Source organism: Elephantulus edwardii, unplaced genomic scaffold (assembly GCF_000299155.1).
Source record: "Elephantulus edwardii isolate Elephantulus edwardi_28Jun2011 unplaced genomic scaffold, EleEdw1.0 scaffold00156, whole genome shotgun sequence".
NCBI lineage: Eukaryota > Metazoa > Chordata > Mammalia > Macroscelidea > Macroscelididae > Elephantulus > Elephantulus edwardii.
The window spans coordinates 3,607,944-3,614,297 of NW_006399906.1; positions in this window are offsets into that span (position 1 = coordinate 3,607,944).

Here is a 6,354-nt window from a genome sequence, read left to right on the forward strand (position 1 = left end):
AGTGTGTGTTTGTGTATGTGTATATATATGTGGAGCTCTGGTGGCATAATAATTAACTACTCATCTGCTTTTTTTCCAGCTGCCATTTAAAAGGTTGGTAGTCTAAACCAATTCAGAAGTTTCTATAGGGAATGGCCTAATAGATAGCTGTCCTCATAAAGATTATAGCCCAGAAAATATCTGCTATTCGGTTCTACTCTGTCTTATGGGATTTCTGTGAATTATAAGCAGGGTTCTTTGGTGTCCTTGTGGCTAAGGCATTGGATTTGTCAATCCAAAGGCAACCTGCTTAAATCCACTGGATGCTTTATGGGAGAGAGATGAGTGATCTCCATGCAACTTACATTGTGTCGTTGTTGATTGCCGTCAAGTCGAGGTAGACTCATAGCGACTCTATGAACAAAAGACTTAATGCCTTTACATAATTATCATCATTTCTCCAACTTCATAGAGTTTCCAGTGGCATGTGGGTTAGGAAGTGCATGCCACTCCTGCTTCTAAACCCTGTTTTACAGTTTTGTAACTGGGAGCTCCAACAAATACTGTCCACATTGGGAAACCATTCTGGTATTTGATACCCCAATGGTACAAGGTTCAACATCACAGCTGGAGGGTAAGCTATGAACCAGTTCTGACTCAACAGCACTTAACAATTTGAATCATAAATAGCTTGTGAGTACCTAGTAAAAACAGCATATAACAGATTATACTTATATGCTACTAAAGAAATCACTTGTCTAGAATTCTATTGCTTATGTGGATTTTTAACTTGCTTGAATGCACAAACTCTGGATTCCACTCCCCCCCACCCTCTCTTCTGGAATTAGACAGTCATGGCTCAATTCAAGAGATAGGTGCTCAAAGTTAATTGTATATCTATTGTGACCTAGTCTTACACAATTTAGCATTTTTAATTCTTGTTTTCTGGGGTTCAGGTGATTGAATATCTGTCTTATTTCATTGAGCATCCACTCAGGAAACAGCTCCATGACTGTAGTGCCCCAGCAACTAGATTTAAATAATGACAACTCGTACTGATTTTCTGCCAGGGTAAATAGCTGTAAGTAATTTTTGAAATAATACTGGACTAAGTGATCAACCTCAGTTAATCAATGTGAAGACATTTTTGAACTCATTCAGGTCTAAAAGTCCAGAAGGTATCAATCTTAAAAGGATGTTTTGTTGTTTGGGTTTTTTTTTTTCACCACTAGATAAAATGCTAATTTCTTTCTATTTTTGTCATTGCCAATAGCAATCCTCTAGTGATTACAAAAAAGCCTTTGTTCATTGATTGATAAAAGTAGAGGTTTCTGTAAAAGTGGGAAATTACAAGGAAGAGTACAGGCTCAGGAGCAGAACTTGGTTTCAAATCCCACTTTCATTGTAATAGGTATGGAGCAGAATTTGGGTTCAAGTCCCACTTCCGCTGTAAGAGATAACTATAATGTGGGAAAGTTACTGAACTTAATTTTATTTGATGCTTTCATAAAATGGAGATAATAGCTCATTGCGTTCTTGTGATGATCAAATGAGTTAATACACAAAGTTCTTAGCCCAGTGTCTGGTTCATAGTAAATAAGACAATATATTTTAGCTATTTAAAAGAGGCCAGTAGTGGTCAATGGCAGAATTCTTACTTTCTTTATGGGGAACTTGAGATTGACTCCTGGCCAATGTACCTTAAACAGTTCACTCATTGCCAACAAGTCAGTTCTGACTTATATTTGACCCTCCCTTGGTTTCTAAGACTACATCTTTACAGGAGGAGACTGCCTATTTTCCTCCTGTGGAGTAGCTGATGAATTTTAACCACTGGCCTTTCAATTAGTATCAATATGTAATACATTATGCCACCAGAGCTCTATTAGAGCAGGAACAAGAGGTTTTAAAAAGAGATAAAATGGATAGTCTATGTTATAACCTTACCTCTGCATTCTGTGTGATGTCTTTATTTGGCTTTAATAAGATCACATGAATATGGTTCTAGGATGTGTGTCAATGAAGGTTTATTTGTTGTTGCAATACTGAACAGGTTTTAATGGCGTTTTCAAGCTAAGATAGACTAGAAAAAAGGCATGTATATAATAAAAGTAATATACTTCCAAAAGTCAACCAGTAAAAAATCCTATCAGTCACAGGAGTTTGGTCCACTTGTCCATAAACTACTATTAGTTAGAGCCAACTAAATCACAGCTAATAACTGCAGTAACATTGTTATTAATATTGACTGAGATTTTCCTTAATCTCAAGAGGAACAAACCTTCAAACTCCAATATTGAGCTGGAGTTGGTGTTGGAAAACTTTGGTATAGTACCTACTTCTAGAAAAGGAAAATTTTATGGCAACACATTTGGGGGGCATATCAAAGGCTAATAGAACTCAATAATGATGGGATCTAAGTGGCTGATGAGTACTATGCAGCAAAAGAATTCTTTATCTTCTACTGGCAATGGCTTAAGCTGTTTTCCATGATTCCTTTCGAGTCCTGGTTCTATGTCTAAAGTGCTTATTGCACCGTAAAGATCTCTGCTATAGAAGATATTGTGTCATTCCACAGGAAATGACAGAGTTCAAGTTTTTGTTAATACACTGTTTTACAGACTGTCAAAACTAGGCAATAAAGCAAAAGGATTACTCAAAAAGTGATACTATTTAGCAAGTTGGAGATGAACATAAATAGCCTAACAGAGGATGAACAAGCAAAGAGATAATAAGGTAGAAAACAGGGAGGTTATATCAGGTGGCAGGCCCCTTGCAGAAATGAGACTACCATTTGAATTGTATTTTTTTTCGGTATTAGAAGCAAAGTTAATGCTTAAGGTAAAAAAGTCACCGTCAAATTCCCCTGGAAAATTTTTTCCCTCTTATGAACAATTATATAGGTTTTGTACATATAGCCCTACACAGAATAAATGTAGTATGTGTATGAAAAACTAAGTAGGATAAGAAAAATTAGTACATTTACCAAATATGGTTTTATTGAAGTGTTTAAGATTTTAAACTGAAACTTGAGCATGAATAAGTAGATTAACTTAAATTAAATGCACTTAATATGTGATGTTTATAAGGCTGGTTGCTCCCAAGGCTAGTTTTTTCTCTGAGGTACATTTTATATAATTTCTCTTCTTAACCTGCTTATGTTCTCATGCATATTAAAACCTAGAGGCTAATATATTATTTTATTAAAAAAGATTTTGCAAAATTTGATGTAACATGAATAATTTTGTCCTTCAAGATAGTTAATGTCATTGTTAGTTGTATAGCAGTCTTAGCAAAGTTGTCTGTTGTTGTTGTTGTTGTTAGGTACCATTGGGTTAAGTACGACACATAGCAAACCCTATGAAGAAAAGATCTGAAGCCAGTTCTATCCTGTGCCATCCTCACACTTCCTGACAGAGAAGGGCCCATTGCAGTAGTCACCTTGCCACCACCTGGCTGAGGGTCTTCTTCCCCTTCGCTGACCCTCCACCCTTTCCAACATCATGTCCCTCTCCAAGGAGAGCACCCTCTCCAAGGAATAGCACCTTACAGCAACATGTACAAAGTATGTGAGGTGAAACCTCATCATTCTTGCCTCCAAAGAGCATTATGGTTGCACCTTCTACAAGACATATATCTATTTGTTCTCTTGGCCATCCATGGCATGTTCATTGCTCTTCTTCAACACCACAGCTCAAAGGCATCAATTCTTTTTCAGTCATCCTTATTCATTGTCCAAGTCTCAGATGCATAGCTAGTAATTGGGAAGACATGGCCTGAATCAAATGCATTTTATTCCTCAAACTGACATCACTATTCCTCAATAATTTGGAAAGGTCTCTAACTGCAGATTTTCCCATTGCAATGCATCTTCTTATTTCCTGACTTCTTGTACTAAGGGTGTTAATTGTGGATCCATGCAAGACGAAGCTGTTGACAGTTTCAATCTCCTTTCCATCCACCATGACACTGCCTGTTGGTCCAGTGGTAAGAATCTTTGTTTTCTTGATATTGAGACAAAATACATACTGAAGGCTGCATTCCTTGATCTTCTGCAACAAGTGCTTCAAGTCCTCCTCACTTTCAGCAAGCAAGGTTGTGTCATCTGTATAACACAGAGTATTGATGAATCTCTCCCTCCAATGCCGATACCACACTCCTCCTAATATAGTCCAGCTTCTCGAATAATTTGCTCAGCATACATATTGAACAGGTATGGAGACAGAATATATCCCTGACACACTATCTTCCCAATTCTAAACCATGCAGTGCTCCCCTGTTCCATTTGCACAACAGCTTCCTGGTGCAGGTATAGGTTCCTCATGAGCACAATCAAGCACTCTGGGATTCCCATACTTCTCAATGTCAGCCACAACTTATCATGATCCACACGGTCAAATGCCTTTTCATAGTCAATATAGCACAAATAGACATTCTTCTGGTATTCTTTATTTTCAGCCAGGATCCATCTGATATGAGCAATGATATCCCTGGTGCTGCAGTCTCTTTAAAATACCGCTTGGATCTGGCAATTCCCTATCCATGTACTGTTCCAGTCATTTTTGAATGATCTTCAGCAGGATTTTGCTAGTGTGTGAAAAGGTTATTGTTCCATAATTTTCTCACTCATCTGAATCACCCTTCTTGGGAATAGGAACAAATATAGACCTCCTCCAATATGTTGTCTAGACAACTGTCCTCAATATTGCCTGGCATACTGGTGAATGCATCCAAGGCTGCAACTGTTAATTGAAACAAATAAATTGGTATCCCAGTGATTACCAAGGCCTTATTTTTTGCTAATGTCTTCAATTCCATTTCCACTTCCTATTTCAATACCATTGGCTCCTGTTCATATGGTACTTACTAAAATTTTTCAGTGTCAATCAATCCTTTCTGGTACAGTGACTCTGTGTATTCATTCCATCTTCTTTTGATGTTTTCTGGGTCATTCAATACATTTCCCATACCATCTTTGAACATTGCAACATGAAACCTAAATTTGTCTTCATTTCTCTCAGCTTGAGAAATGCAAAGCGAGTTCTTCCCATTTTATTGTCCAATTCCAGCTCTCTGCACATTCTATTATAAAACTTTGCTTTGTCCTTCTGAGTTGCCCTTTGAAACTGTCTGTTTAGCTCTTTTGCTTCGACATGTTTTCCTTTAGATTTGGCTTCACAACATTTCAGTGCAATCTTTAGAGTCTCTTATGACATTTGTATCTGAATCTAGGCAAAAAGAATTATACTTTCAAGGATATCAAGGTCATCTGTCATAACATAGTCCATGAAGATAATGATCTACATAATTAATGAGGAGTTATTGGGAACTTAAAAACTCATGAATGACCATCTAAGGGGTAACCATTGTTCTCTCTTTGATCTGGAGCAAAGAAGAGTAAAGGAAAATAAATACAAGTAGGAGCAATTGGTGAATAGCCTTAATGTTGTCCTTGTTGTGTGCCATCGAGTTGGAATCACCTCATAACTGACCCTCCAGTGGGTTTTCAGAGGAAGTTAATCACACTGGATAGACAAATTGTCTCCCACAGAGCTGCTAGTGGGTTTGAATCACATACCTTACCAGGATACCACAAAACTTCCATGATCCTAAGACCAGAAAAACTAGACAGTGCCATCTTGGTTACACCTGCTGCCTGCTCTGAGATGGACCACAGCACAAGATTCTGTATAAAGTGGAGATAAATGTAGAACAAACTAAAAATCATGAAAATGGCTAGGGGTACTGGTCTAAGAAACGTGATGGGGTTCCTGAGACTGTGTCGCTCAGCTATCCTTTTAGCCTAGAACTGAACTCACTCCCGGGCACAACTTAAGCCAAAAAATTGACAAATCTAAAAGGAACAACAGGGATCTCTGGTGGCTTAGTGGTAAAGAGTTGTGCTGCCCGTCCGAGTATGCACAGATCAAATCCACTAGTGACTCTGTGACAGAAAAATGGCAATCTCCTGCCTTGTGATTAACTGCCTCTGGAAAATCACTAAATCACTAGAACGATCAACTGTGGGCCACTTCTGACTCAATGGCACACAACAATAACAGTATCAGTAACACCAAGGAAGTACTTAATCATAAAGACAGCATTTGCACATGAATAATTCTCAGTAGACAGGAAGCAAAAAGGTAGAAGGATAGATAGAAACAAGAAGCACAGGGAGAAAATAGAAAGAATACTATTATAATATGGAGAATGTAATTGATGTCATAAAACAAAATCTATACTTAAGAGTATATGGAAGATTAATTTGATCTTTAAACTTCAACTGACTGTGGAAACTACAGAACAATATCATTGATTTCACATGCAAGCAAGATTCTACTGAAGATTATCCAAAAATGACTGGAACAGTACATC